Source organism: Colossoma macropomum, unplaced genomic scaffold (assembly GCF_904425465.1).
Source record: "Colossoma macropomum unplaced genomic scaffold, Colossoma_macropomum, whole genome shotgun sequence".
Classification (NCBI taxonomy): Eukaryota; Metazoa; Chordata; class Actinopteri; order Characiformes; family Serrasalmidae; genus Colossoma; species Colossoma macropomum.
In genome coordinates this window covers 3668612-3689239 of record NW_023494797.1, presented here as the reverse complement: position 1 = coordinate 3689239, position 20628 = coordinate 3668612, and the positions used below count along the sequence as shown (strand labels likewise).

Here is a 20628-nt window from a genome sequence, read left to right as displayed (position 1 = left end):
TTTGTATTATCTTAGTTTAACGTTGTTTCAATGTATTATGGTAATTTCCTTCATAACAAGCATTAAAAACCACTAATACTATGCCGATGTCTAATTTTCCTGTTCCACCTCAAATGGTGCAGCAGTTCTGAAGCCTTAAGGTAGAACAGGAAAATTCAAACAAGAAGCTAACGAATAGTTGACTTCAGCTTCATATCACCGAAGAATTAGAGGGGGGGCAATAAATAATTGACGCACCCCCCTCCCTTAAAGGCATATGATTCCCTAAATTTAACTAAAGACCAGCAGTGAGGTTGCTGAAGTTTACCACTCCTCTGCTATCACTGCAGACTGGCAGGGTCGCCTTCGTAGGGGAAGAATTCAACCACTACCTCTTGTATCTCAGTTCCAAAAGGCAAGCTGACACTCGAAAACAAGGGCAAGGGGTAAAAATAAGACATGGGATTAGGTCATAGTGTCTCATCTCATATCCAAGATTACCATAAGGGCATGTTAGAACAAGTAAGGAGCTCAGTATTGTTGGAAGGAGGTGTAATATGTTCAACACTGAATAATATTATTTTTCAGTATGAGTCTGTGCAGGGATCAGCCATCATCATCATAATTAACTACACAATTGTAATGATCAATTATGAAAACGTATTATTCATTCCTGCAATAACTCTAAACTTCCAAGGGTCAGCCACCAGAGCTACACCCTCCAAAATCTCTTCTGTGCAATCTCAGTTTAAAGTATATACAAATCACCAAAACAGGGTATATTAAAGGTTAAGCAATGTTTATGGCACTTACTGAAGTCCCATTATTTCTGTGGGGAATGAGGTGCTGCGTTACTACAAATCTACTTTGCTAAAGTGTCTAAAATGTCTAGGTGACATTACCCAGCAGCACCGGGGAAATGAAACCCCAGTAGTGGCCTCAGCCTCCGGGGACCTGACCGACTAGCACGGCCGTGACATGAGGCTGCAGTGGCGTACGACAGGTTTGATTCATTAGGAAATGTCACTTTGTTTCAGAGCGGCTCGGGGAGGGTGATTAGAGGGCTGTAATCAGGATTAATTAGGGGAATATATATCTGAGGATTAGCAGGCCCCAACCTCATGAACAGCTACACCGGCTAACGACAGGGCAGAGGCATGCATCTACGGTCACACGTGCTTATGCTCTCTTGCTTGCTCTCTCTCTCTCTCTCTCTCTCTCTCTCTCTCTCTCTGTCTCTCTCTCTCTCTCTCTCTGGCTGGCTGGCTGGTTGGTCTGGCTGATTTACAACACAAATAATACTTTCAAAGAGTCTTTGAGGCTTTGGTTATGCTAAGCTGTTGGGCAGTGGGTTGGGGTTTTGCTAGCATCCACACCTGAACTGGCAGTGCTATATTTCTGTTCACCAGCTAAAGCTGCAGACTCACCTTGACGCAATATAGGTGTGACCACAACAGGACCTGAAAAGTGTATCAGCTGTGATTAAGTGATTAGGATGACTTTGAGGAAACTGATTTGGGTGCTAGCAAGCCAGCTATCATGCCAACCCTAACTTGTAAAAGCACAAAATAAAGATATCTATTGCTATGTATTCACTTTTAACTGAGTGTGTAGAATTGTATGAAATGTTATGCTTAGACACTGCTAACATTAACATTACTTTCCCCATCTTGTTTTCACTGGTATATGAAAGACAGCCCCAAAGCAGCTGTGCTACTGATCAGTGAAACAGATTCATATCTCAAAGTTCACCAAAGCCGAACTCAAACAAAGTTTCACCTGCAATCTTTTTTGCTCAGAAAGTCTTCTGATTCCAGCTATTTCTATTGAAATTAGTGCAATTTTGCTTGCAGAATTTCACTGTCAAAATGCTAGAGTGAGTCATAAAGGGTAACTCCTGCCAAAATGAAAACTGTAACCATTGCTATTGCTGTTAACATGCTTACTAGCATCATACAACCATGTCTTAGAAGTCTCCAGAGTGAGTTTTTCCAATTTAAAGACTAGGGAAATTCACTCCTGATAATGTGTTTCTAACTTTGGAAAAACTAGAAATATTTTGGGCTGGATGTTTGGGGACAGGACATTTGAATTTTTTTTGTTGTTGTTTTTTCTGTCAGCTGGAGGAAGGAAGGAAGCCAGCTGGCTAACATTACTGTCTTAAAAGTAGCATTGCAGTGGAGAGAATACTTTTATTTTATAATACTTTTAATTACTCAAACAAAACAAAGTACTTGTCAGATGAGGAGGACAAGTTATATGCTACCTTACCTCAGCATAGATTCTTTTCTCTGATTGAAAGGGTCAAAACCTTATTGCTGGAGTCTATTTTGTGCTGAATAAAGATATAACTGCTGTTATCTTTATGTTTTTTTTTTTGTTTTTTTTCACTGAGGTGAGTTACCCTGTTGTTAGATCAGTGGCTAGGCAGTCAGGATTGGTTGACACCACAGGGATTATATCTGAGTTAGTGAGAGGACACCAATGAACGTAAACATGAAAAAAAATAAAAATAAAATCAATTCTGTCAAACCAATGAGGCTGAGGGATGCAAAGAATAACACATCAAATTATGTATTGAACTCTAGACCAAAAAGCTCCTTTAAGGCTGTCCTCAGGAGAAAGAGTAGACAGAGTAGTTAGAAAGACATCAGACATACATAATGGCCACAGAATTAAGGCAATGGCACTAAGATGAGATATTGCAACATTAAAAATTATCTCAACATTAAGGATTATTAAGGGCAGGGCTGAGTGTTTGTGGAGTCATTTTAAGACACTGCGAAATGAGCTTGTTCAGTGATTCGCATGAGTGTGCCGTACAAAGAATGCCAAACAGAACGTTGGAATCAAAAATATTGTTCCTTCTCAATTTTATGTGTCCAAAAGAAATAGCAGGCCCTCAGGCTGTCTATGGGCATGAGTTATGACAGAAATCTGCCGGGCAGCTGGTTATCGCACTGTTTATGTTATTGGTGCAGCATGCTTGAGTTAGCATAACCTTGAAACACTCCAGCTCGAGTGGAGGCTTGGAGGACAGGGCTGTTTTTGCTCAACCAAGCTGAAGTTCGGAGATGATGCATCACCCTGGTGTTGATTTGAAAGGGAAAAAAAAGAAAGAAAAAAGTCTTCATCTTCCTTGCTCTTTGTACATCCATCTCTTGCTAACTTTCTCAGTCCCTTCCTATTTCAGCCTCTTTGTTTCCCCTTCTTTAGTTCTCTCTCTCTCCCACTTTCTTTTGCGCCATCCCTCCTCATACACTTTCTCCCTTTTCACTCTCCATCCCTCCCTTCTCTTCTCCCCTCCTTCTTATTGCTGTCTGTACGGTCAGGGTGGCCTGCTCCGCTGAAACATAAACTGAAGCGATGGATTTTCCTTCGTCTCCAATGAGAGAATAATACAGCGGCTCCAGCGTGTTTTTATGAAAGCAGAGGAGTGGAAGATAAGACGATGGACCTGCAGGTCTGGGCTGTAGGGGGAGGAAGGGGAAGGTCATAACTGCCATCTTGCACATTCCTTACATCAAGAACGACAGCACTGACCAGGATCTGGACTCCGCACCTTAAAGAGAAAAATAATCTGGTTGTGGCTTCAAAATCAGCATTTCTGCACAGGGTATTTTTGATGAAAAAGTGTCTGTGCACACACACAAATCCTTGATTTTAGTCTTGTCTTTCTGAGGTATTTCTATAAACTTCTGTAGTACAAGAGTTTAATGCTGTTAGGGTTGTGCTTCACCAAACTCAGCCTTAACTTCAACTGAAAAGAAACTTTTTAGCTCTTTTTTCAAATTTACTAAACTGATTTAGCATACGACATTGTAAAAAGCTGGTTATGTTAGAGCTTTTTATCTAGTGGAAATCAATTAGACCCCTTAAGAGAGCAGGCCTGAATTTCAGAACCTTTAGGATTTCAGTACTTTCAGTGCCATTAGGAGATTAAAGCCTTCAGGACTTTAGTGCCATGAGGACTGCTATTAGAACTTCAGGATTTCAGTGCCTTATGGACTTCAGCACCTTCAAGTATCCAGGTCATTCAGTACTTTAGTGCTTTTAAGATTCTAGCTCCTTCAAGACTTCAGCACCGTCAGGACCCCAGAGGTCCAAGATTTCAGTACCTCTAAGATTCCAGCTCTTTCAGGACTTCAGTGGTTTTAAGACTTCAGTTCCTTTGGGTTTTCAATGCCTTTAGGGCTTCAGTACCTTCAGGAATCCAGAGCTTCGAGACTTCAGTGCCTTTAAGACTCCAGCTCCTTCAGGACTTCATTGCCTTCAGGAGTTCAGCACCTTTATGACTTCAGTGCCTTCAGGAGTTCAGCACCTTCAGGACTTCAGAGCTTCAAGATCTAAGTGCTTTTAAGACTCCAGCTTCTTCACGACCTCAATGCCCTCAGGGCTCCAGTACCTTCAGGACTTCAGAGCTTCAAGATCTCAGTGCTTTTAAGACTCCAGCTCCTTCAGGACTTCAGTGCCATCAGGAGTTCAGCAACTTCAGGTTTTCAGTACCTTCAGGAGTTCAGCACCTTCAGGACTCCAGACCTTCAAGACTTCAGTGCCTTTAAGACTCCAGCTCTTTCAGGACCACAGTGCCTTCAGGGCTTTTTCACCTTCATGACTTCGGCTTCTTCAGGACGTCAGTGACCTCCAGAGTGCTCCAGAGGAATCTGATCCTACATAAGCACTCTTATTCTTTTGAATGGATTCAAAGTTCAGGCTGTACCCCAACCTGTCCCTTTAATCTAATATTTAGATACACATGAAATGACATTAAGTATATTCAGTGGGGAATAATGGTTAAACGAGACTTTGGGCTTAGCTTTTATTGGCTAATGGAAAGGTACTCCTGAATGCTTTCAGATAGATAGATAGATAGATAGATAGATAGATAGATACATACATACATAGATACACAGAATCTGAAGTCGGAGAAGGTAAGAAATCCCTGCATGCATGTCTGTTTGTAAAAGGAAGCCAAAAGGCCTTGTTCACCTTTAGAGGAAGACCTGCTTTCAATTAAACAGGCATGAGAAACTGCAGCTCCTGTTGTCATGTTGTAAACAGGCCCGTTCTAGTTGAGTAACCGCATTGCATCACTCGCAGCAGACAAGGCGCCCTCCTCTTCTCCATACACCAAACCAAACATAGTCACTCTGCGTCTCCTGGAGATAAGATAACAATCATATTTTACGCACTTTATTTGAATACATTTTCTGCTTCCAGGCCGGCTTTGATTTATGGCCATCGTGACATGCCTTTGTAGTTGAAGTATACTTACAGTAAATATGATACATACTCAAGGACTAAAAGCTTTCTATAAAGCTGTCATCAAAAGAACATATTAACCCATCTTTGTTTACAAGGGGCGAGACGGGGGGAAAAACAATTTGCTGCAACGATCGTAAAATATCTCCCACTCCTCGCTCTCTCTGCCTGTGCTGCACGTATGGGAATGCACACACGCACGCACTTGCGCACACACACACACCCAGACTTGTGTGCCTATATCAGAAGTAGATGACAGCATTTAAGAAGCAGTGTCACATTTCAGGGTCATAAATAGCCAGATAGATTTGACCCCCCAGTCAGGATTCAGCCGCTGACTTCCACTGGCCAGCCGAAAAAATGGAAACCATGTGGCCCCCTGGAGACCCATTGTGCAGATATCAGATAGCCCACGACGGATTTAAAGAAACCAGGCAGCCTGTACTGTCAATATGGCCTCTGTCCTCTCACACACACAATGATATGGGACAGACGCAAGACCACCACCCAGCAAATGTCTCCAGCTGTTCTGAGTGTAAATTTCAGACCTTGTGCCCTGTGTGTGGTGTGTGTGTGTGTGTGTGTGTGTGTGTGTGTGTGTGTGTGTATGTGTGTGTATGAGAGAGAGTCGACCCCCCAGAGAGAAGGAAGGTTAAAAGGTTTCTCTTACTGGTGGGCAAATAGATATGCGTTTGCATTATTCAGCACTGACCGATAGCCGTCTTTCACACTTTCAGCTTATCACGGTCAATAGTTATAAATAGCAGGGTGGGGGAGGCAAGGACACCGTTTAAGAAAACATATTGGTCAGGAACAATATTTAGGGATTTTTGAAAAGAAAGTATTACTAAGACTGACATATTAATATTGTGGGTCCAGTGATGTTTTGCTAACCAATGACAGTGCTGGAATTTAATCCTAAAGGCCTATTCATACCAGGTATAATGTTTTTGGATGAAAAAAACAGATGTGACTTTTATAGAAAGACGAAATAGATTCCTCATGTAGTAGTGATGATCTATATATATATATATATATATATATATATATATATATTTTAACTGACCACATTACGCAAACCCAAATTTCCTCATTTTTTTTAAATAAAAGAGTTTGATGTAGTATGCAAATATTGTTCAAGTTTTAAAATGTACCTTGCACCCCTCAGTCTATACAGCCTATATAATAAATGAAGCTACAAAAGTGCAAGGTCTTAGGCCATCTGAGAAAATGAGAGTGTAAAGCTATTATATCCAACAGTGAGCACAATACTTTGTGATTTGACATATATGAGCAGGTTAGCTTAGCCATTTCAAAAGTTCTAATAAGGAAGCCTAGTATTTACAGTTACCATCCAATGGCTGCTTCAGCTAATCAGTTCTTCATTAAATTAAATCAGGCTTTCTGCTGAGGGAATTTAAAACATTTGTACAAGGGCTGAAGTGAATCAATCCCAAGAACCAAACCTGTTTTCTTCTAACAATATCCTTCTTACCAACATGTAAGGTCCATTGTATCACATCTCAGCCAGATCAAATGTAGTATATCAGTATATCAATGCAATGTCATTTACTTCATAGTACATCTTGAGTCATCTTGTTGTGATAAATACTCAAATATAGCTTCATAAATATGTTAGTCAGTGATTATGCATATGTTACATAGTCCCTGTGTAAGTAGCCTTCAAATAAAGTGTTACTGAGATGAAAAATTGTTCAAAAGCTGTTGCTGTGTATGGGTATGTATTGCAGTAATTCAGTGTGTAAGTTCTTATGTGATTGAATATGTAAATATTTAAAGTATTTGAATATTACATCAAAAATAAAATTATAATTCTCCATAAGATTAGACACTGAGTTATTCAAAAGATTGAGGCTGTGAGATAAATGTGTTATGAATATGAGCTGTAGTTTTGTTTATAATCATAGTAGAGAAAAGATGCTAGAAGAGAAGGCACGTCTGGTTCCCAGCTGTACGTGATAAAAACAAAGAGCTTCTGCTCCATCTGATTCATTAACTGTGTTTATTTCTGGGTCTAAAACCAACATGAGGTGGATTTTGCGTGCGTGTATGAGTATGTATGTTTTACAGGTGGACAAACGAAGATATGTTTTATGTGCTGGTTAGGAAAGACGCATGAAATTAAATTTTACAGAAAATAAAATACGCATTTACTCTAAAAGTTCAAAACAAGTAATACTCAGAAGATTCTATATATCTACTTATGTCTTGTACATTTTCAACTGCCCTTTTGCTGTTATGTCTGTTTTTTCCCTTCATTTTACTTGTACCAGCTCTACATGTACTGTAGCAAAGACAAATCTTCTGAACACACATTTATGTATGTGAAAATAAATGTCTGGTGGGTATCGACTGGCAGGCTATAGCCAGTTGACATACAGGAGGTCAGACGGTCAATGTGCTTTCTAGGCCAAAGAGGTCTTGAGTAGCATGCTGCTCAGTAATCCCTTATCAATAACCACATAATCAATAGCTGAGTGGGACAAAAGAACAGATTCCACCTGAACAATTAGGAAAATGAGGCGTTGGGCCCAGTCATTCGTCTTACCCCCGAGCTCCATGGCAACAACCCCTGAATCCATACTGGAGACGTCATTCACCTCAGACTGACTGACATAGTTCAACAGACTTGTTGCTTTCCTTCAGCCTCATTGTGGAGTTTTTAGACAATTAGTCAAGAAATTTCTTCAACTCTAATTGAGTTTCATTCCAAAATGCTGTATATTCATTTGTAACAATTGTGGATTTAATGATTTTTTTGAAAACATTAACATATAATGATGTAAAATGAAAACAAAAGTTTTGGGTTTTTTTTTTCTCTAATGAAGCTGGAATGAATCATAATATAGCATTTGTATTTCTTTATAAAGCCCACAATGTATATCATTGAAAACCAATCCTAAAACTCCTCTATAATGTGTTTTGGAACAAAACCTTGCAATTATGATGAGATGAATGTAAAGCCCAGTCCTATTGCTGAAGCATTCTGATTTTTCAAGCTTTACTTCTTTCTGTACTTTTACAGACCATTTCCATTCATTAAGAACTATAGTCTCAGTCCCAGATACTTCACCTACAGAGTTATACACATTGTCTTATGAATATTGTAAGCTAAGATGGCTGCATTTATCTGTTTTATCAGTTATACTCTGTTCACACTGTCATCTGTACTGACTTCCGTTAAACACTTTTTATCATTCTGACTCTGCAATGTTTTGCTTAATAGGCTAAATGCTAGCTCATCGGCGGTAGCAATCTGTTGCTGAATTATGTCTGTAAAATAGACCACTTTTATTTTCCAACACTTTCTTTGAGGTCTCTACCAATAATTTTCAAGCAGCATTTAAGCCATTATACACTACTTTGTTTCACAGGGGTCAGTTTTTGTTGTAGTCTTTGGCTTAACCACCAGCAGTTCATGTGGGGCACTCACACTATGACATGTACTGTGGGTGATCTGTGGTGACCAGGTCTCATAAGGTATTGTTGGATTTCTTATTTTACACCCATGACTCATGGGTAGCTACAATAACTTAACAATGTACTTCCGTTAGGCTACGTTAGAGGACTGATCTGGTTTACACACAGAAGTAGCTAGCAAACAAATAAATTATAGGTCATATTAGGTAAATTATAGGCTTTTTTATATGAGGTGCCCATCAATTTCAATTTTGCAAAGTGGCCTATAGTGTGCTAATTATGCCACTGGATGTAGCATAATTCTGACAATAGCTTGCCACTACAACAAAAATTAGAGGTGGATTGTTTGGCAAGCAAGTCAAATTTCCCTTTCCTGTCAAAGTAGAGGGTTCTTGGCCTCATTGAGTAACAAAACCTACCCAACCCTCTGATGACAGCCAGAAGTCTGGCTTAAAGGAACGCACCTTAAGTACTACTGTGAGTATGCTATGTTTTTGGAACCTGAAGGCATGAAAGACAAGAAACTCAGAGACAGGAAAACTTGTTCGGATTCCTTTCTGCATGTTGCTAGATAACGCTGGTCCAACTGTTATCTTTCAGGACATGTTTTTCTCTGGTATTAGGTTTTTTTTTTTAGAAAATATCTATAACTCATAGCTAACGAACAAATTCAGTGATATTTTAAAACGTTCAATTAGCCAAGTTGTATTTAATTTTCCAAATGGTTCTTAACAAATCTTCGTGCTCTCATTTACTTTTCTGTATTTAATAAAAGTAATGTAAGTAATGATAAATAGATTTAAGGAAGTTTAGGTTGCTAATAAACTGTTTTTTTGGATGGGGACTCCCAGTGTTTAATTAAAGAATTAATGATTGTAAGTTCTGTAATTAAAATGTCTACACTGGATACAGACCTCAATTTATTTGCAACAATCAGTCAAAAGTATTGTTGTTAGCAACATGCAGAATTGAAGTGTTTTTATTCTCTCACTTAAGGTCAGAGACCCTTGATGTAAAGAAGTTAACCTATGAATAAACAGTCAAGCTTGCAGCTCTTGAAATATATATATATATATATATATATATATATATATATATATATATATATATATATATATATATATACACACACATACATACACATATGCACACTGATCAGACATAACATTATGACCACCTCCTTGTTTCTACACTCAGGTGCACTTTGTTGTTCTATAATTACAGACTGTAGCCCATCTGTTTCTCTGCATGCTTTGTTAGCCCCCTTTCACCCTGTTCTTCAGTGGTCAGGACCCCTATGGACCCTCACACAGCAGGTACTATTTGGGTGGTGGATCAGTCTCAGCACTGCAGTAACACTGACGTGGTGGTGGTGTGTTAGTGTGTGTTGTGCTGGTATGAGGGGATCAGACACAGCAGTACTGCTGGAGTCCATATATATATATATATATATATATATATATATGAATGCAGAAAAAGCACTAGATTTAAGCATTCATTGGTCAGTTATAAAAAATGTATAGAAAACTATTTTTGAGGTGTATTTCAATGTGAAAATGTTGCCGTTTCCGCTCCTGTAGATGAAGGCTTGTCTTGGACTTCATTGTAATGTTACTAGTTACTAGATTCACCACTGAAAGACTTTTTAGTTTAGGCTTAGTCTGGGTCTGGCAAACTGACCCCTAACATTCAGAGGACCTCAAAAGCACCCAACTTAACTACTGCACCCCAAAAGTGCATTTAAGCCGAGTAGCACAGTGGACCCACAACAAATTCAGCTTGGCCCATCAGTCTCACTTTAGACCAACAGTCGCTTTCATACACATCATCCATCAACCAGGGCGAGATCCAGAGCCAAATATCCTTCATTGATCCTACACACTTATGACAGTTAACACAGCATCGTCTCAGCGCAGAGCTCTGATGATCTATCAATTACTGACCACCCCCACACACACCAACACACACACACACACTGCTGGCCCGCTCACAATGCTAATGCTGCATTTCCCTCTCCGCACTAATGCATTTCAGCTGCTATCTCATAGGCTAATGAAAGCAAACAAATCAATAAATATAAATTATACATGCGAGGCGATGTACCGCCGCCAACATAAAGCGCCTAATTAATTGCACTTGATTAATTTATATACTTTAATTATCTCTCTAAACCACAGATGGCATAAATATCGGGACAATCTGCTTATTGCTACGTCAGTCATAAAAACGGCAGACGATGGGAAACGATTAGGCCGGCCGAGGCTTTGTCTCCGGGAAGCGCACATTTGCTGACATAAAAAACGATGACGCGCTGAATAATTTAAAGTCAAGCAAATTGCAGCGCAGAGCAAGCAAAGGCTTCCCACCTGATTAGGGCTCTTATTTCTCCTAGCTTTTTAATACAGACAACGGCTCAGCACATACAGCAAGACATACAAGTATTGCTTTCTGCAGCCTTGCTTTAATAGCAAAGTGAGTGTTTTTACAGGCAGTTGCCCTTATTGTAGGAATACCATACATAGTATATTTGTATACTAATTAACATAATTAACAAACATAGGCTAAATATGGTTTTGATTGAGCTTTGGTTGACTTTGTTATCTCTGCTTTAATAGGTTATGATAGGTAGGTATAATGATGATGATAGCTATAATAGATTACATGATGTTAGATGTACAATATGTCCAAAAGACTGAGACAATGACCAAGAATTATTAGCAATAACAATTTGAATGGTAAATACCATTCAATATAACATTATGGTATTATTTTAAGGAACATATTGGCATCATTGTTAAGTAAAGCCCAAATTAGCCCCTTCAAATGGTTAATTTACTATGCATTAAGTTTTATTAGTATATAATTGGAAGTCTGTTGTGCAAAAGGAACTAGCCATTGCATTGTTAGCTGTGGAAATGCACAATAAACACTTTAAGACATTACTGAGCATGAATTATCATCTAAAGTCACATGAATAGGTATTGACTTACTTTTTGCATATTATTAATGCTGACTAAAACTGCACTTTAAAAATTGGAGCATATTTTGAATTACTAGTGACTTGCACTCAAGAACTCCAGAAGTCATATGACATTTCCTAGAACCTTTAGGAACCCAGTGCTGCCAATTTCACACTATTACAATGTAAACAGAGATCATATGTGATGCACAATAATTTCCATAACAATGTCTCAACAAAGTGTTTATTATAAATTGTTACAGTCAATAGTGGTGTTGTTGGTTATTTTTAAATAACAGACTTCCAATTATGTAGTTACAGATCATAATTTAATGCATAGTAACTAAACCATATGGAAGTGTCTAATTTGGGTTTTATTAAACAATTGGAGATGTTGCCAAAGGTAATTGAAGAGGATGAAGGCAGAGGAAGAGGAAAAGTTTATAAGTTAATTAATCCCCAATATGTGTTCCTTAAAATAAAGTGTTACTTACATTATTTATTTTATTTAATTACTTTTTTGAGAAAACACCTCATCTTCATTGAGGATCTCTGACAGCATTTAAAAAGGAAAATAGCTCTCCTCCAAGGATGGGGCCTAAAACTTTCTTAAATACTTTCTTGGATGTTGTTAGGGTTGAAATGGGCCAGAAATCTTCAAAACATAGTTGGCTATTTTTACAATGAAACTCAGTATAGTTTTTCAAAAGTTTGAGCATGAACTACATGAAGCCAAATGCACCTCAAGTTTATCCTACAGCCCATTCAGCCAATAAAAAGTCATGGTTCTGCAGCAGGGTCCATCTCCCTGGTAATGAATGTCAGTGTTTTTCTTTACTTACATTACTTACACTATTTACAATGGTGTTAAATCCATTTTATTTTGTCAAATAACTTTTTTGAGAAAACACCTCATCTCCATTGAGAATCTTTGGCAGCGTTTAAAAGGGAAAAAGGCAAAACACACTCTCGGGGCTACTGTAAGACAGCTGGAATAATGCTGGTTTAGGGCTGGGACTCGATTCTAAAGAGAGTCAGTTCACCAGTTCCAGATATTTGGGAACCCAGATTCAACTTCAAAAGTTTGGACTCGATACAAAACAATGATGTTCAAGTTTACCACACCCACATGCACTCAGAGTGAAGTGCACTGTGTAGAGAGCCTCTCTGAAAAAAAACAAAAAATTCTTCCACAGCACATACATTTACATTTTCTGTGTTTTACTTAGAATAAAGTGGACAACAAAGTTAAGCGTAAAATTTGGAACAAAAAGTGGCTTCCAAACAATATGGTCATATCAGCAGTTTTAGATTTTGCTGTTGTTGTTTGTTTTTAGCTGCCCGTTACATTGTGATAAAATTTCATTATGAATGGACCAATAGAAATGCTCCAAAATGGCATAAAAAAAAAAACGTTTCATTATCCTCCATTCAAATTTAGCAAAGTTTTTTTTTCCTTTTTCTGTACAGTTACTTTTGTGGAGATAAGAGGTTTTGTAGTGACAGCAATAATATATGGTATCATATGTCACTGAAAGATGGTAAAAACAAAAGCCTCACAGAAACATTCCACTTTGCTGGAGATACTGCTTATCTTTTGGGCAACATAATCCCACATACACTATATGGACAAAACTCACACCACTTAATCATTGAAATCAGGTGTTTCATTCAGTCCCATTGCCACAGGTGTATAAAGTCAAGCATCTAGCCATGCAGTCTGCCTTTACAAACATTTGTTAAAGAATGGGTCGTTTGGGCTCCCGAGTGGCACAACCATCTAAGTGTTGGCCCTGTCATCAGGAGATCACAAGTTTGATCTCTGTTGATGCTACAACTATCCGTGGCCGGGACTCCAAGACAGCACTACTGGCCTCACTGTATCTGGGTGTGTAGGATGGCCCCCTTTTCCCTCCCATCACCCAACACAATGCTAGTCAGCACAGGCGACTGTTAGCTGACTTAACAGATCTGGCGGTTGTCCCTTTTCTCCGAGCGCGTTCAGCTGTCCAATGACGTTGTGTGAGTGGCAGTTCCAAAAAAAATGACGCGGCTGGCTTCACAGGTCTCGGAGGAAGCCTGTGCTAACATTGGTAGTATCGTGTGATTGGGGGAGTCCTAACTAGTGAGTGGAATTAGAGACAGAGAAAAAAAAAAAGAAGAATGGGTCATTCTACTTCATTCAACTGTGAGTGGTAATATTGAAAAGTGGAAGCGTTTAAGAGCCACAGCAACTCAGCCATGAAGTGGCAGACCATATAAAGTTACAGAGCAGGTTGCCGAGTGCTGAGGCACATAATGCATAAAAGTCGCCAACGCTCTGCTGACTCAATAACTGTAGAGTTCCAAACCTCATGACATGGGTTTCCATGGCTGAGAAGCTGCATGCAAGCCTTATATCACCAAACACAATGCAAAGCGTTGGATGGAGTACTGTAAAGCACGCCGCCCCTGGACTGTGGAGCAGTGGAAATGTATCATGTGGAGTGAGAAATCACACTTCGCTATCTGGCAGTCTGATGAATGAGTCTGGGTTTGGTAATTGCCAGGAGAACGTTACCTGCCTGGCTGCATTTCGCCAACTATAAGGTTTGGTGGAGGAGGGATAATGCTATGGGGTTGTTTTTTTAGGGGTGGGCCTGGGCATCTTAGTTCCAGTGGAGGGAAATTATAATGCTTCACCATACCAAGACATTTTGGACAATTGTATGCTTCAGCTTTGTGGGAACAGTTTGGGGAAGACCCTTTTCTGTTCCAGCATGATTATGCCCGAGGGCACAAAGCAAGGTCCATAAAGGCATGGCTGGGTGAGTTTGGTGTGGAAGAACTTGACTGGCCCACACAGAGCCCTGCCCTCAACCCCATTAAACACCTTTGGGATGAACTAGAATGGAGAATGAGAGCCAGGCCCTCTCATCCAACGTTAGTGTCTGACCTCACAAATGCTGTTCTGGATGAATGGGCAAAAAATTCCAAAGACATATCCCAAAATCTTGTAGAAAACTTCCCAGAAGAGTGGAAGCTGTTATAGCTGCAAAGTGTGGACCAACTCCATAGTAATGCCTATGGAATCAGAATGGGATATTATAAAAGCTCCTGTACGTGTAATGTGTAGATGTCCCAATACTTTTGTCCATATAGTGTGTTTTCACAGGAATTGTTCTAGGTCATGGTGAATTGCCATATCAATCATACGAGCATTTCGATTTCAGCATGTGTCCACAATTAAACCCTTCCTTTTTAAGTATTGTTGAAGTCCCACATAAAAGTAAATGCACAAAAGGGGGTTATGTCCTGATTTAACAAAATGATTGTCGAGAAAATTGTGTGGAACTGACCCTTGAAATCAGCTCTGTGGATTCCCATCACTGGGAATTGGAATCTAACTCTATTGTTTCAGAGCTCGAAATAACCTAATATGGATTTTCCTTTGCTGCAAGGACTTAGAATCTTGCCGACATTCAATATGTGGTTAAAGCAAATTATGCATATACTACATTTTGAGACAGTTGCACATATTAATCAAGTAATATTAGAGGAAAATGGTGTAGAATATTGTTTGAAAATATCTTCAATCACATGGTGAAACTGGGATGCACCACATTTCCTGAGGGAAAGCATGAAAGGGAACATTGTACTGAAATGGACAATGGAAATGGATCAGTTCAACAGCCGTATTGCTTCAAAAACACTCATAGATCCGACGATCTTCTTTTATTATGAGAGCGCCTTGAAGGTTTGAATCCAGGCTTTTAAGATTAATCTCAGCTAGTCTGATTTCTGTTTGTGGGGTTTAAAAGCTTGAAGAAATGAGTTCCTCATCAGAAGATAATTAAGAAGACCTGAGGATAAAGACTGAGTAAAAGAGAGAGAGAGATTTCAGAAATTGACAGACGATTGGAGATCCTCCCAAAGGTAATGGAGGTGGATGAAGGCAGAGGAAGAGGAAGAGTTTGAGGCGTTCGCTTCCTGACGGCTGGCTAATGAGGGTTTTTAGAATAATTAGCTCGACGGGGAGTATGGCAGAATAATTGAGGTTTCCGTGCTTACAGTGCAACATTAATGTGTCCAGGTACTGTAAATATGTCGCGAAATGGGATGAAAAATCCCCACTAACCCCACACGACCCTGGGTCTAATGCTAAATAAAGTCTGTCCTTATCAAGCCATGTCCTAATGGTCTTTAACCAAATTACAGTGTCTGATTCGTATTATCACTACCTCACCTGAACAAAGGCTTGCCGTCAGGAAAACAAAGCTACTTTTTCTGAAGTTTGAACATAATTATGGTGTCATTGTTGTGTCTGCGGTTATGGGGCTTGTACAGGGTGTCCATAGCTTAGAAGCTTAGAAGCTTTTAGAAGGTAAGATTAGTGATATTGGTCTCTGCCAATATATAAGATTTTTTGTTAAAATTAAAAAGTAACATTACTAAATCAGGAGAAAAAATAACATGCTACAGTACGGTGTGTGTGCACTGCTGTGAGTCACCTTGTAAAGCCTAAAATAATTAAAAAGTCATTGGTGTTTGGTCAGATTTGTTGGGAGTTGTCATACATCATACATTCCTCCGAGCACAGGCCTTGGGGGAAACCTGTGCTAGCCCTTACCCACTTAGCGCTGGTGGTATTGTGTGATTGGGGGGGGTCCTAACTAGTGGGTGGAATTGGAGACTAACTAAACTAAACTAACTAAATTGGGGAGAGAATTTAAATCCAAAATCCAAAGAAAAAAAAAATACTGGTAAAGATATGATGACAATAGTAGATAATTCACTTACATCCAAGTTTTGACTGAGTTCTCTTTGAATACTCTTTCAACAAGCTTGTCATCGTCAGATTCATCCCCTCAGGGAAGGGCTTCAACCTGTGCCACAAAATTGTCTTTTATACCTTGTATGCAATTCCACATTTCCACCTGAGACCTCTAAAACTTACATAGCGTATCTTTAAAGTTTGAATGTTGCAGAGGAAAAGTAGTTTTGTGCCAGGTCTTGTAAAAAATCCAAAATTCACTTATTATCAAGTAATGTGTGTACATATATTTAGTTTCTATCCACTTCTGAATGGAAAGGCCTAGAAGTCTGCTACTGTGGCCTGACAGGGCCTAACCACATATCTGGCTTGTTTGTCTGTTTTCTAATTAGTTAGTTTCTTTGTAGTATGTTTGTCTTTATTGAATGGAGTATACCTGTGTTGCATACATGTCTCTTTTTTCTTTGTCTCTTGCTTTCTTTCTCTATTACAGTAGTAGTAGTCTTACTCTTCATCAGGGACAAAACAAAAATAAAGTTTGCTAAAAGGCAAACTGCATAAAATCCCAAATGAGTCAGGGACATCTTCACTGGAGAACCATTATAACCTGATTCCTAGATCAGATAAAAAGCACACTGTTGAGCTTGAATGTATCTTGTATGTATTTGAGCCATGATAACAGGAGACCTGGCACATTATGTCTTCACTTTACTGTGGATGCAGCTGTTCAGCAGCAGCAAGAAACAAATGTCATTTCAACTCAAGCACTTATTAATAAAGCAAGGCGCTGTAAAACTGGGTCTATGTTGATAATGCATCTTGGGTAGTGCTTGGGATTCAAGTTTCAAATTTGACAGTAACATTCATGATTGGCCAGATAAGGTGTCAAAGTCAGGTTCAGCCTTCAGTTGGCGCAGACCTAGAAAGAAAGAAACCTAGAAAGGCCACTATTTTCTGCCAATGACCGAACAGCTCATAGAAACAGCAGGTTTCATTGAATAAGAGAAGACATGGTGGACCTCCAGACGTATAGTTTAGAGTACATGCCTGGCTCTCCATAAAAACACCTGAGAGAGTTTGGCTGGGACATCAAATGCCTGGCAGAGCTGTCACAGTGCCAGCTACTACAGAGAGAACAACTGTAGCTGGCCTCATGCCGGGTGGGCACGGCAAGGAACTGTTAAATAAGTCTTGTTTGGATTCCTGCTTGCATGAATACAATGTCTTTCAGCTGAATGAAAAAGGGTTACTCTATGGTAAACTGCACATCAAAAATTTAGGGACACCTTGATTTTCAATAAAAAAGAAAGATTGATGTTGCAGTTTTTTGTTTTTTTTTGTTTTTTTTTGCACAAGCTTGTGAATAATGGGAAATAAAGTCCAAGGCATTTTAACTCTTTGTTATGTTATATATGTCATGTTATTTTATCACTAAAGCCCCTTAATGTCAGCATTCATCAGCACTCAAACCTTTCAGGTGCTTATACCACTTTTGGGTCAAATACTGTCCTTAAAAACATCTGAAAAGAAGGTGTGTTCTAGTCTCACAAGTCAGATTTCTGCCTTTTGTCACAGAGTCTTTTATGTTTTGTTGTTGAACGTGGCAAAGAACCAGCTACTTTCACAGGAAAGGGCCATTTGACTGATATGCAAAATAAACAATTACATACTGTTGTTATTGTGTGACACGTAGTGGCAAGAGATGTTCAAAACCACAATAAAAACACACTCATAGGAAAGAAAGTGGTACGCATCAACAAACACCTAAGGATGTCTCACTTACCAGCTTCTAAATGTTTTCAATAAAACTATTGAACACCTTATAAAGATCAGTCATTTTGCTCAAAAAGACTCATAAAGGCACTCAGAGCAGATATTTTTTCGCAAAACTGTCCCAACAGACAGATTTATAACATGTATTCATGCTTCAAAAGCATTCTAGACAGGTAAAGTAGATTCAGCATTTCAGCAAAAATGTAACAACTTTTACTGTAACCCTGCTACTCCATTACTTATTTTAAAACATCAGCTGTGTTTTACTTCCTATGAAATTCTTGATGAATTTTGACGAATTATCCATAAGAAATGGTCTAAAAACCCTCTAAATAAAAAATACAAGGTTTACTTCCTCTACAGAGAGCAAACTGAAATATTAAGTACTTAAGTATTTTTTCACATATTTGTGTGCACAACACCTGTTTATTTGCTGAGTTTAACACAATGGAAAAAATAAAACGTGAACTATAAAATGTGGTATAACATTTGCGCAGGTCACATATTATATCTTTATTTTCCTGTGTGTTAAATAAACAGTAAATAAACAGTAATTGTGCATTAGCTTATATGTGTTAACTTATTTTTGCTCAGAGATTCAACACATCATGTCATTTGACCAGGGGAGCCGAAACTTTTGCACATGACCTCAAAGAATAAGTCTTTCCCTTTAGTGATTGGTGGATACTTATGAACTAAATAAGCTAAAAAAGTGTTTTAAGAAACTATAACAGCCTCATCTTGAAGGGCACAAGGCAATTCACTTAACGTTAACTGGACACAATAACTAACTGGCATACTTTTGCTCACATACAGTGAGAAAAAAAGCTCCTACTATTCTCTAAAAAGGACAAACTAATTCTGGGCTGTCTTGGGTTGTGTTTCCTTCCATCTTGTTTACACAGACATTTCTCAGCGAGGCCGAGCATTTTAATCATGCTGATATGATAGTCACATTTAAAGCGTAATGACACGCGGCTCCGCATCATTTAGAGCCGGTGATCAATCAGACACTCATTTAGCTTTAATTCATGTAGATGCACACCTAATACTCATTACAAAGATGCAATTTCCACCAGTCAAAGCAGATTAATGGCAGCACATCTCTCCCTGTGTGTCCTGGCCACTGTGTGTGTGTGTGTATGTGTGTGTGTATGTGGGTGGGTGGGTGTGTGTGTGGTCGGGACGATAGATGACTTTCGTGGGGGGGGGGCACGTGCGTGCATGAACACACACTTATCCATGGCATGGTTTATGACAAATCGACTGACAGAACACAACTTTATCAGAGACAATAATAAACAAAAACAAGGCAGTGAAAGGAGGACAGATTGCTTTATTTAAGAGTGGGCTGACTGTTAAAGTGTCTGACAACTTGGGTGGGGTTTAACCCTTAGAATTCCTGTTCTGATTCCTCTTAGAGTTCTTATTTTCATTTTGCTGTATTATTCAAACATTGTTATGTAATTATATATTAATTACATCATGAGTTATGCATTGGTGCACACTTAAATTCTGTTTACATTCTGTATTGTTTTGAGTTTTGAGTCTTTTCCATTTGTATCCATGTGAGAAACATGGCAACAATACTAAAGGATGTTTTTTTTCACAAGACTGTATGAACAACAATAACTTTCCATCAAAGTCAAATCATAATAAACTATATTCTCTACTACTTACAAACTCACATGTGGTATCAATTGAAAGTGTCAATGAGCTATGAATAAGAAATAGTTCATGTCAAATCTCCATGCTTTTGTTATTGCCAGTGACCTCTAATGTTTAAGGGGGCCATGTATTTACAAATAAGATTAAACACCATTTACATTCACTTCAAAGCACTTTTGATCTTGTTAAGTCTCAAAGACATAAAGTAATCATATACATATAAGGACTCATTGTAGTCTGGTGTTGTACTAAGCCTGGGTGGACTTAATTCCATGCCAGAATATTGGTCCATATTCATGAAAATTTCATACTGTAAATCTGATAACAAAATGTATAATATTTTGATGGAAATATATTATTAGCATTAAAATATTAATATTTTATTTTCATATTTTAAAATGGCTCATTTGAGGTTAAATAATCAAAATGATTTCAGGTAACAATATCAGAAAAATCTATAAAAATAGAAAGTAACAATGGTAAAACTAATACTTGTGTATATAGCAACTGTTGTACTAAAGTGGATGGATTTCTTTTTTAAAGTGTACATTGATACAAAGAAATGCTTTGACTATTTCTTCCATTTAAGGATGTTTGTTTTATACCAATGATATCGTAAAAACTGCCTTCTTACAATACAAAAAAGCCTCATAGCAATAAATTCATAGTAGGGAAAACATTACAGTGGTGGCATTTACAAACAAGAATGTACATGAAGTCCTCCTTTATAATGTTTCTGGTGTAGAGCACTTGTTATTTTAACATCTTTATTAAGGAATTTATCTAATTTTAT

At 38.5% G+C, this 20628-nt stretch overlaps 1 long non-coding RNA gene across 1 annotated transcript in view; it reads right to left on the bottom strand.

Moving 5' to 3' along the window:
- Nucleotides 1–2653: 2653 nt before the first annotated feature.
- LOC118817489 overlaps nucleotides 2654–20628 on the bottom strand; it is a 30906-nt gene continuing 12931 nt past the window's right edge. The window contains exons 3-4 of the long non-coding RNA XR_005008018.1: nucleotides 4969–5138; nucleotides 2654–3541 (exon numbers count right to left, since the gene is read on the bottom strand). This is a non-coding gene — a long non-coding RNA (uncharacterized LOC118817489). The remainder of the gene's footprint in view (nucleotides 3542–4968; nucleotides 5139–20628) is intronic.